This window comes from Pocillopora verrucosa, chromosome 2, assembly GCF_036669915.1.
Source record: "Pocillopora verrucosa isolate sample1 chromosome 2, ASM3666991v2, whole genome shotgun sequence".
Classification (NCBI taxonomy): Eukaryota; Metazoa; Cnidaria; class Anthozoa; order Scleractinia; family Pocilloporidae; genus Pocillopora; species Pocillopora verrucosa.
This window is the reverse complement of record NC_089313.1, coordinates 1,619,872-1,632,482: the sequence shown is the minus strand read 5'-3', so window position 1 is coordinate 1,632,482 and position 12,611 is coordinate 1,619,872. Positions and strand designations below refer to the sequence as shown.

Sequence of the window (12,611 nt, the reverse complement as noted above, 5' to 3'; positions counted from 1 at the left end):
GACATCAATTTCTTCGGAAGAACAGTTATAGCATGGTAGTAATAGAACAATGTGATACTGTCCACCACCCCCACTATAGTCGTATGGTCATGGTGTTATGTAAGGCGAATGCAAACCCAGTACGTTTCAGGGCGACGACCGCGCACGATCGACAACTTAAAAATAGTTATTCAACACGTAACCTTTTTACACCTTTTATTTTAGGGTAGAGGTATGAGAAAAAGCACTTCATATTGCAATGAAGAAGCTGATATGTAGCAGAAAAATGAACACAAAAGCACCCTCAAGACGTAGCATCTTCTTATAATCAATATTACTTTGTAATAATTCGGGTTAAGTTACATGAGCATTGAGATGCGTGGCTAAAAAAGTGTCCAACTCCAAGCTCAGATTTTCAAACAGGGTCTTCACATTTTCCGAGTCTCAAATTTCACTGTTCGCCCCACTCTTATCCATGTCCCTTATAAATACAATTCGCGCCGATCGAAAGCAGATCTTTCTAAATCACTCACCGCACCGGCTAAAGGCTAACTAATGGTTAATAACCGCTAGGCAGGTGGATACCAACTCAAGCAAGATAAAAAGATTTTTTTATGTACGTGTAAATGCACTAGGCGTAAAATTTGAAGTAATACTCGGAGAATGTAGGACAGGTCTTTCCGGCTCCAAAAACACTTTTAACCAATACACAAACTGAGAGGTCGAACTGCCTATCAGGGAAATGATGTAGCTTAAGTCTTTGTTGTTGTGCTATTTTTTTAGTACCTCAAAATGGCAAGTGTAACTCTAAAACCTTACTTAGGAACTTGAGGTGAAGACAACTGATGTAATTTGTGAAGCTTAACATTCAAGTGACCCCAGCATTTGGTAGTGTTGTGGGTAAAAAAAAAAAATCTTCATCCAAAACCCTTACAAATCTGAACCTCTTTCCTCATCACCAATTACATTTTTACCAACAACTGCAGCAAAAAATGGAATGTTTCTAGACTCTTTGCCGGATATTTTGCGTTCATACAAAAACTTCCAAAAAAGTTTTCTACCGTTTGGTTACCTCTCATACCTGAGTAACTGACCCTAATAATCTTGGTGCTAGCATCAAACCTAACCTTAAATCACGTTACCTCATTCCTGTTCTGCGATATAACTGGCTGACGCAAGATAAGCGCCATCATTTGCTTTGCAGTAGCCCTTTGCGCTTCTTATAGTAGCCTAGGAGCACTTTCACACGAACCATTTCCAGCTCGATGGGGTAATGAACGCTCAAATCGCCGCTTTAATGTGAACTCGTGTGACATGAGTAAAAATCTAACCGCAGGAAAACTACTAGAAATTATTGAAGTTGTCGACAGTTGCTACGATTGAAGTTGATTGCCGGTGAACTGCGAGACCAGCTTTCCCAAATATATCGGTAATGACAAATTTCTGTGACAAACACAATCAGCTTCATTCAATTACCCTCAAGAGTGCAAGAATATTTTTTAACAACCACATCGGCTAAACTAGTAGGAATTTTCAAAAATAAGCTTGTGTAAACGCACGCCCAAAGAAGTTCACCCGCGGAGACAAACCCGTCAAAATCAGTCCATGTACTTTTACTGTGGTCTGCTGGAACTTGTAGTCCTCTCAGGTAACAACACCTACTTTACCAATCATTATCTTGTTTGTAGCAGTACTTCTGCTAAACTTTGTTAGAGAATAGCAAATATCCTGCGTTAACCTGTAATACAAACTTTATTGACCTGTGGTAAGTGGATATAATCGCTGAGGGCCAACTGTGACAGATTACTCTTCAACGCAGTTAAATACTCTTTCATACTCTTTCTCTTCATAATATTAAACGAACTTTTCTTAAATTAGTATATCTTTTGTGGAGACTATGACAGCCGACAAGTTTCTCATCGTAACTGACATGGTCTGAAAACCCGTAACGGTAACTCAATGGGAAGTGTTATCTACAGGTGCTACGCAGGGCGTGAGAGCTGACGCTAGACACTTTAAACAAAGCGCTGAATTGAAACCATTTCGCATTCGAGGGTTTTATAAAGAGGCCTCTATTCTCCTAACCTAAACGGGCCAGATTTTTAATGTAGGTCTTTTCACACCTTTCTGTCTTGAACAGCAAAATATTTTCCGACTAACGTTATACGAACTGGTTTTGTTTGGTCTACAACATGCAAAATGGCGTCTGGGACACGGGGAGATTGCGGTGTCGCAAACATGATGTTGTCGCCAAAGCAATCAGTGGGAAGGTAGAGGAAAAAAATCTTCTCAGTTTAAACGGACTAGAGGCCTCATGGCTTAACACAAAAATACACTCAGGAATTTATGGGGAAATAAATCGATTTTGGGAGGGAAAATGTAACAAACGCCGAACGGTTTTGAATATTTGTCATTCAGTCCATATGTTAACGAAAATAAGAAAACCATTTGACGTGTGGACCAAAAAGTGAAAGGAAATCTTAATTTCTGTGGTGATATTGAGTTCTGTCAAAACCTCAGACTCGAATTTCAGATTGTGGCTCAGAAAATCGATCTCAGATTGTTTACTCACTGATTCCCGATCTCCTCTCCTAAATTTATTCTACCGCAGATGACTTCCAGGTGTGTCTCTCAATGTCAAGAATAGAATGACACTTCACTGTCTGTTGCTCACAGGCAGATATTTTGGACTCACACGCGGACTCTTAAGATGGCGGTGGACAATGGTTACAATGATTGTTTTGTACTCTTTTAACTTGCTTCATCCTTTGGTTCAAGACGACATGGTGATTTCGACTGGAGGGTCTGTTTGTGATATGTTTGGGAATCATAAGATTCAGTTGCGTCTAGTAGTAGCCATTTTACCGCACATCCGAAAAATCAGGGGGTTCCTGTTATCCATTCAAAATTGTTTGGGATATTTAAGTATTATTATCATCATTATTGTTATTTATTTATAATCAATTGAACAAGATTTTGTTTGATCCCAATGAATTTATCATTAAGCTATAAAAGGTTGAATCAAGTTAGTCGATCGAAATAAAAAGAATAAGGGGGTAAGTTTCTAAAGAAACTGCGGTGCTGCGTCTGTGGGAGAGTATAACAGGGTAATTTGGTGTTAACAACTAAGTTGAGAACGTAAATTAGTCACCGTAAAGAGTTTAAAGGCTGACGTTTCGAGCGTTAGCCCTTCGTCAGAGCGATTGACGAAGGGCTTACGTCAGCTAACGTCAAATGTCAGCGCTCTGACGAAGGGCTAACACTCGAAACGTCAGCCTTTAAACTCTTTACGGCGGCTAATTTACGAAGTGAAAAGAGCCCCCTTAAGGAATACATTAGCTTTCCTATTCAGACTACACTTCACAGTCGGTGACGGGAACACCGCATAAATATCAGTATCTGAGCAACTGCGCACCTACCCCTCCCCTGACCTAACATTAATCCTAACATGTTACTAGTTGACCGTTGTTAGGATAGGGGAGGGGTAAGAACGTAGTTGCTCAGATACTGACGTTGATCTGGAACCTCTATCCTCTCTCTCTGAACACTTTGATCAGCGATTACGCGATAATGACATTGATTTTGATGATGAATGTAAATCAGTATTTTTACCTCTCTTATTGCTATTGCAGAGATTTTGAAGAAAAAGCCCTTTCTCCCAAAACTGTCATGCTTAAGCAGAAGAAGAGGACAAAGCCTCAACTTTATGAAAGGAGACAACATGAGGTGACTAATTTGTTGAGCCCGCATGTCGTGGAGAGCGGTTCCCTATCCCTTCGTGGCTGGTGGATGTCACATGTCAAATGGGAAGTCATAGACTTAAAACGAAAGTCAAGACCTGATGTCAAACAGGCAAGTCTGCATTCATTCTCTTCATACAACCACTACCAATTTGCGTATTTCCTGATCGTTTAAAGAGCAATGACGTCACAGACAAAATGGCGATTGTTGTGCGACCTCGTTCCCAAGGTCTTCGGGGAACGGTGGCTAGTTTTGGTAATCAACTCATTTGATAACACTAAATTACCCTGTTATACCGTTGACCCGGCACTGTAGTTTCTTTAAAAACTTACCCCCATTATTCATTGGGAACGAGGTTGGTTGTTGCAACTTTGAAAATTTTTCTCAGGAAAACGGAGACCAAAATTTATTCTTTACAAACGATTTGGTTTATTTAGCATATTATAACTGGAACAAAGGACTGTTTGACACAGTCTACTACCAGGATGAAAACTGCCTTTATCTGTGTTCTACACTCAAATATCAGTTCTTGTTCATACCGACGTAGTAAGGGACCTAAATATTTTCAAGGTATTTTAGCCTGATGAAGGTCTAACGATACATACCAAAATAATTACTTCACGCTTTGTAAATCTTTCTTTCGTATTTGTTGTCTCGTTGATTTAACATAACGAACTCACTCATACTATTCCTAGAAATGTCGCTTCGGCAATTTTCCATACTATCAACCTTTCCACATCGAAAATCTGTGCGACACCCCTAGTTTTCTTTTTGCATATCGATAGCCCTTAATGACACATTTTATACTTGCATAGTCATTGGCGGGAAAATCAAGATCCTAATTGCCAGGTACCGTCTTAAACAGCAATAAAGAGAGCTGTGAAAGAAAAGGTATTAATTTTCTCTTAAAGGTGTTCAGTGTTCCTTGTCAAATACACAGGATCGTGGAGACGTACCAATATCTCTCTGTAAGTTTTTCTTTCTTACTCATATTATTGCTTACAGGGATAAAAAAGAAATCAAAGGAACAGATAAAAAACAAAAAAGGAACTCTGCAAGCATATAGAGATATAAATAACTGGATGAAAAAGAAACTATTCTCCTGCTGTGGTTAAATTCTAAAAAGTTGTAAATAAAGTAGGAATAGAAACGGTTTTTTTCTTCCCCCCCCTCATAGTAAGGATACAAGCCTTGTATCCTTACTATTTATGAAAGTGAGGGGGGGGCGGTAATTCGAGGGGGCACCTATTTCTGGGGATTCGGCGCTTATTTGTATCCGTGCGTGGGTGCTTATTCGTGGAAATACGATATCGACTAGGGCACATAACAAGATTTAACACCAAGTATATAGAACATAAATACAATCACCTTTTCAGAGTTTTTGTTTATGAGGGAAAATAGGGGTGGGGTGGGGGTAGGGGGCTTATAAGACAGGAGAGTTCATAATTGGAGTATTCATTTTATTTGCCCTGGGGTGAAGTACTTTACATGGAGGTACTGTATCGTATCTATCAAATGATTTAGATTTAAAAGCAACATTTGAATTTCTTATGTGCACCGGGCTATCCAATATACCACCGTTTTATTAGTTGGAGTTTTCAGTTGTAACTCTCAAATGCCATTCCTTAGTTAAACAGCAGTATTCCAATCAAAGGAATAAAGTTCCAAGTGACGTCGGCTTCTTGGAAGATGGAGAGGCCTACAGATGGTTTTTTGGGGGTCAGTTACTTATTCTATTTATGTTTTTTAAGATGTTGGTGGAAAAAACTGCTATGAGATTTTCACGGGAGTTTGTAATAATTTTGACTGGCTGACTAAGTTGTGAGAATGTTTTCAAACAAACTAGAAGGCACGAGGAAGCAAGCTCATAATCTGATTCTTTCAACACAGATCGGATATTTTTCGAAAGCCCTGCTAGTCTATGATTGCATTATCAGGGGGAGAGAGATGGTCACTGGGATTGTTTCGTCTTTACAAGATTAACACAGTATTTTTGTTTGAATGGGAATCTAAGAGTATCTCAGTTTCTTGTTTCACAGAGCTACAAACCATTCTATGGTGCACGAGTATTTGTGGTATTATCAAGTGGAAAACGAAAACTGTTAAAGTGAGTGGTTGGCTAAAATGTGCAGAAAATAAAATCACTGTGTTACAATTCAACAATGAGACTATTGTCAATTCATCCCTTGAAATACAATTCGTAGGTTGGATTTTCAACCAGTATCCGGAAGAGTGGCGAGTAAGAAAGTGGAATTTGTAAGTACAACATAAATGTCTCGAGCGATTTTCAGTTAATTGTCAAAAGTTATCCGAGATTGACATGGTTTTGGTTTACTCTGCTCTGTGATTGGTCCAGAAAACTCGTGCCACTCTCTCAACCAACCATATACAAAACTACATTCGACCACGGCTTAATCATTGGTGTTTTCCCGCGCTTCAGGCAGTTTTATTGTTTTTAATTTGAGTTATCATTGGTTCCCTGTGATATTTCTTTTGTTCTGATTGGCCAGGGTGAGTTCTCCGTTTTTGGCTTTACAACACTTTAAGGAAGGCATTCTCAAGGTTGAGTTACGTGAGAAATACGAAGTCTATGGAATAATCTTCAGCTCAGGGAAACCCTCCTTAGGAAGCCGAGAACTCTCTGCTGGTTTCTTGCTTATTAATTGATCAGAAGTGGCTAAGCTACCTCATAGAAGTGACGTTTCAGTTTAACGCAAAGATATAGAGTATGTTGCCCGGCAACTTCCTATAGAATGAAAGGCGTAACCGATTGCCTGTCAAACTCAGAAAGGAAAGACTAATTTAAAGATTTGTGATTACAGATTGCTCCTAAACGAGATCGAATAAGCAGTGTGACTGTTATGTTGGGTTGCCTTGGTTACAAAGGGTATGTAACCTTTACTGATCTTGCTGTAAAACCTCTTTACGGTGAGTACAGCGAAATACCGTAACGTTATTCACTTGTCTGAAACCAGGATTCTTGCAACGACAAGTTCGCATATCGCGACTCACTTAAAGTATTTAAAATCTACTCAGTTTAGAGGGGGTCTAATTTACCAAAAAAAAAAAAAACCCGAGTTTTTCCGAAACTGCGTTTAGACCCTCACCCCCCCTCCTGTCATCGAATATTCTTTAATGCGCTTCTGCAAAGGCAGTGTGTTTGAATAGTTGGAGTGCTTGGCTAGTAAACGCTTAAACTGCTGCTCTTGTGATTTAGTCCTTCATCCTGCTCCTCATTGCATTTATTTTATTTGGAAGAATTGTTTTATTCTTTATTTACACTGTCCCTGGAAAGCCACACTGAGCAAGTGGCCACTTAAATTTACATCATCATTACCACTATGATTACTATCTTATCATTAACACTATTATCAAATTCACAAATTCAAGAAATAAATTATTAAACCTATCTTGTTTCTTCTTAAAATAAAGATTCCAAACCGTTAAAAAATCATAGTACTGATCCCAACAAGCTCATAGAGCCTTGTCCTGCACCAACCAAAAGACCAAGTGAGAAAAAATCAGACCTTCTCACGGAGACACTTTACTCCGCGATGTCGCCTAACGTAAGTAAGCTATGACGAACTAGGAGCCATTTTAAGTCATAACCAACGCCTCGCTTTCGTCCTCGTCTTGAAACAGAGGCTTTGGGGCATCTCGGAAATGGTCTCTTGGAGAGGGATTCTAGGACCTTTGAAAATTTTTTTTAGAAGAGAAATGAGTCAGGATCAACTATCAGTTTATCTCTAATATTTTTCCTGATCATGTTCCAGATCTGCAAATTATCGCCCTGAGCACTAAAGAAGATAACTTCCTTAAACATCTCTTAGATTCCCTCAAAATCTGTTTACTCGAAAATATTGTGCCTATTACTCTGTTGTTTGTGACCTTCTTCTCAAACCGTGAGACTCAAATCTACCTGTCATTTCCGGTGTAAAATTGGAAATGTGGGAATGAACCTAGATATAAAACCTCCATAAGTGTGGACGAAAAGTCTGTTTAAAACCGAATTAAACTTGATGATATATTTTTTTTTATGGTCCCTTGAAATGGTGCAAAATTCGTTGTGACGGCTGTTTTTCTTTCCTTTCTTAGGACTCAGACGCGATCACACTTGTGACTCAGCTAACATTTAACAGAATTAATATTTTGAAGAGAAATTTGCGACTTTGGAATGGTAGGGTTGGGTAGATAACAAATCTAATGTCTTTGAATATGTATCGTGGTTAAATTACCGTATTTGACGCTACACAAATCAATATTTACAGTCGACTTTTAAGCGTCAAAAATTAAAAAAATAGATTCCATGTTGCCGTCGATCTATTTAGTGTTATATAATAAGCTCAGTTATGCACGCATTCTGATTGGTTCTCACTTATGATCTATTGGAGGACAGACGTATAGATGACGTCATCATTAGACTTTTTTCCGTATATTTTAATTCTTTATTATATAAAACAAATAGATTCCAAGTTGCCGTGCGTCTGTTCAGTAATAGATCACAGATCACATAAATTACACACTCGGCTGCGCCTCGTATGCCACTTTTTTGTTCTTAGCACATTTTGATGTCATCTGTGATCTATTACTGAACAGACGCACGGCAACTTGGAATCTATTTGTTAAATAAATGACAGATGTCACAGTGTGGTAAGAGCTAAAAAGGGTTTCATGAGGTGCAGCTGAGTGTGCCCCTTTGTTCCTCTTATAGGTCCTCTTATTTCTCCCTAGGTTCTTCTCATAGGTCCTTTTGTTCCTCTTATAGGTCCTTTTGTTCCTCTTATAGGTCCTTTTGTTCCCCTTATAGGTCCTTTTGTTCCTCTTATAGGTCCTCTTGTTCCTCTTATAGGTCCTCTTATTTCTCCTTGGGTTCCTCTTATAGGTCCTTTTGTTCCTCTTATAGGTCCTCTTATTTCTCCTTGGGTTCCTCATATAGGTCCGTTTGTTCCTCTTATAGGTCCTCTTATTTCTCCTTGGGTTCCTCTTACAGGTCCGTTTGTTCCTCCTATAGGTCCTCTTTCGGTGGCAATATACGTACTCCTGGAAGACGACGACGACCTTAAAAACAAAAAGTAAGATGAATTGGTTTGTAAATGTATCAACGGCTTTTCAGATCATATTGGCGAAATTCGGTCCAGTTTTTCACGAGTTTATACACGTTTTGGTCTATATGCTTTGATTTTAAATACAGACAAGAGAATCTCTAATCTCTTGAATCAGACAGTTCACAATACCAGTGGCCCCGAATGGTGTACTCTAGGAGGTAACCTTCAACACTGAAACGAAAGAGAAATTTTCTCCTGTGGTGTAACCTGACTCCTTCGACAATTTTGATGAGTTTTCTCATAGTTTGAAAGAAAGAAATAAAAAAAACAAAGTTTGTCGCTATTTACTTTATTTCAAATGAATTTTCTTTCAGGAGAGAGGTTCGAATGCGATTACCTACTCACATATTCAGCAAGTTTTCCACTGTGTCCGTTGAAATAATATACGGGAACGAGGTAAGTCGCATATGCATTATTTACAGAGGTCGTTTCATCGACTTTCTACGTGTTTTTCCTTTCACTTCTCTTTTGTTCAATAGCTCAGTTTCTGTTTTCGATCCCTCGGAATAAAAACCTGGTACATTTTCAGAAAATATATCGACCTTATTTAAACTATTGTAATGATTTTTCAGTAGCCATTGTAAGAACCGTGAAATGTTTAGAAAATTAACTGTAAGTTTACATTAGAGTTAAACGTAGTTACCCTTCTCCTTACATTGTTTGATTCCTCTTTTTTCAAATTTGTTAAACAGGTGGGCCCGCTGTACCCGATCAACAGACTAAGAAACATTGCAATAAAGTGAGTGAACACAATCAATTCAGTCTAAATTACCATTATTATTAATTTAAATTAATTATTATTTATTAATCTAAATTAAAATATTGATTCAAAAACTATTACATATACTTCTTCCTCTTTTCTCCATCGACCAGAAATGTCAAAACCCGGCATGTTTTTCTCATTGATGTGGATTTTGCTCCTTCGCCAGATCTAGAATTCATGGCAAGGTAAGGTTGTCGATATTTTGATTGAGTTATCAACCAACGCATAAGCAAGGAATAGAAAACTTTTCACACTGCACACTTAGCCCTCCCCTGTCCCAACAGCAGTCAACTGATAACATGTTAGGCTAAAGGATGGGTTAGGGGAGGGGTAGGTGCGCAGTTGGTCAGATACTGCTATTGACTCATCGAATGTGGTTTGGTACTTTTTCATGACACTATTTTTCTCTTCGTTTATCTAGAAATCAAATCTTTGATTACGATAAAACCAGAAACAGTACAGATAAGAGGGTCGCGTTTGTGGTCCCAGCATTTGATGGAGCCAGACACGTGGTTAGTATTCGTTTGTTTGCATGTGAATTTCATTAAGTGATTTAAATAAATTGTAAACATTTAGGTTTGAAAGATTAGGCCGTCCTGATCCTCCTCCGAGACTGTTTTGGACGGCCTCTTTTCCTGGAACCTTGCAGGTTCCATTCGAGGGCAGTACGAGTAATTTTATTCTCAGAAGTTTGAAAGATCTATCCTTTTCAGTTTTTAGCAGATTTACTTTCGTTTCGCAATTTTTTTAGAACTCTAAGGATCTTCCAGAAACAAAGGAGGAACTTGTGAACATGGTGAAAAGAAAGAAGAGACTAGCGCCATTTAGTATCCTTTGTAGTTTGCTCAAAGCCGTTATGCATTGCATGCATGTGCCGGGAAAGTCCACCTGTTCATTGCCATCACTCTGGTTTTGTTTTATTTTTTTCACTCGCGGTTCACAATCCAGGAAGATCCCGATTTTATTGATCAAAACACTTCCCACCCACAAAGGGGGCGGGGAAACATTGTATGCTGATTGGTTAAAACAGATTCCCGCCACTAAGATTGCGCGTCGTGATGAGGTGATTTTTAAAAGAAAAATTATCCTCATTGCGTTTACATTTCAGTTGGGCAAATTTAAAAATTTTAGTTTTAACCCTTTATAGTATACCGATCTCCACGCTCATTAAAGTTTTCATTTCAGTTTATAAGTTTTTTTAATCCTTTTGGAATTTTTGAGCGAGTGAGATTATGGAAACGTTAAGATTTCCTTGACAGCAGAAGGGAAAATCGAGTCTCCCCTATCGCACAGTTCTACTAACTACAGCCGGTGGTATCACAGCAATGAGTCGTACGAAGTGAAGAATTATCAGGACAAATACGAGCCTTATTTAATTCTGAGGTGTGGTGACATATTATATCATATAAACTACAGTGTTATACAAGGATTTCCAGCACTGAGAGAAGCCGTAACAACACACGTGAAAAACTACGACATTTTTTCACGTGTGTTTGATATAGCCAATCAGCTGCTGACACGTCACTCGCCTTTCGCGCCACTCGGTCAGGTTGATAAATGAACGGCAAAGCCTTCACGATTCTCAATACAAGGAGCAGAGGGGCATTTTGTTGCGCGTGTTCCGTAAATTTTAGTTTGATACGAGAAACCGCTGCTATGCGCCTGCGTCGGTTTCCCGCTCGAGAATCGCGTAAGAAAAGAAGCAGTAAAATACGTCGGAAAAAACAATGGTTCGAGTATTTGAGACAACCTTTCTTCTCATTTTTCCTTCTGTAACTTAGATGGAAGCGGTAAAGTCTTGAAATTATTGTGTGGTGTGTGGAAGGAAGTTATTTAAAAAATGCAAAAGATTGTTCGAGTCTTGGCTTGTGATTGTCTGGGCGATCGATGTAGATAATGTTATTTTTGATGCAACTAACCTGTCGAAGCGCACAAAAGAATTGGATAGTATACTTCTATCGTATTATTGCTATCTCAAGTTATCGGTGATCATTTGAAGTACTTGCCTTCCTGTAAGAGTTTTTTAGAGCTTCAACCGTACTGCAAGTTACCGCAATTCTGGCGCGTTTCATGAAAACCTGGCCCGTTCCAGGCGATCAGTTAGTAAAACGGCGCGATGGTTGTCCGCTGCTACTATCGCGCCGTTTTTTATTTCGCTCCGTTTTATTAACCAAATGCTTGGAGCAAGCTATTAAAACTCTAGTGCCACCAGTTCTATTACGATGCAAGAAGCCTGAAAATTGGTCAAAAGTCGCTGAAAAACAATAGCTGCACATGTGAGATATGAAACCCCATACTCGGCTGGAAGAACTTATTCAGTTATTTGATCTTTCTAACCTCAACTGAAATATCTGCGTTGCAGACTGACTCCCGAACTGCCCCTATATGACGAAAGGTTCAAAGGTTACGGGATGAACAAGATATCTCACGTGATGGAATTGTCACTGCTAGGGCAAGTTAGCTGAGCCTCGATTTCATTAACTTCAATTTGATGATTTCTTGAATGTAATTAGATGAAGTATGAAAAACCCTGGGAAGGGGGCGGGGGGGGGGGTGGTGGCCTTATCACCCAACCCCCACTCCCGTCTTTATCCACCCGTGCCACGCTCAATCATCTTTTTTCGACTCATTGGAAAACATGTATTTCTCCATTACTTTAAGGTATAAATTCGCGGTGTTACCAAACGTTTGGATTGTCCATCGCTACCACACTCTGTCACCCCTTTCATTCGCCCATTTGACGGTGAGTTTATCGGGATGAAGAATAAATACGTTCTGCCTTCTAGTTCCATCTGATTGTATGAAAAATCGAATGTGAATCATTTTGCTATCCTCTTGCTCTCACGATTTTCATTCAAGGATAGTCTTCTCTTTACGAGGTCACTACCGGTCAACGCCCATTTACAAACATATCACACCTTACAACAAAACACACTGAGCCCCTGTTTTATTTCCTTTTAAATCTTTAGGATCCAGATAGCAGATTTGTAAACCGACTTCAACGTTTTGAGTTCATCAGCGAT

The 12,611-nt window shown here is 39.0% G+C and overlaps 1 pseudogene; it reads left to right on the top strand.

Annotated features, from left to right (window-relative positions):
* The first annotated feature begins 1,277 nt into the window (after positions 1-1,277).
* LOC131797319 (uncharacterized) lies at positions 1,278-12,091 on the top strand (annotated as a pseudogene).
* The last annotated feature ends 520 nt before the right edge of the window (positions 12,092-12,611 follow it).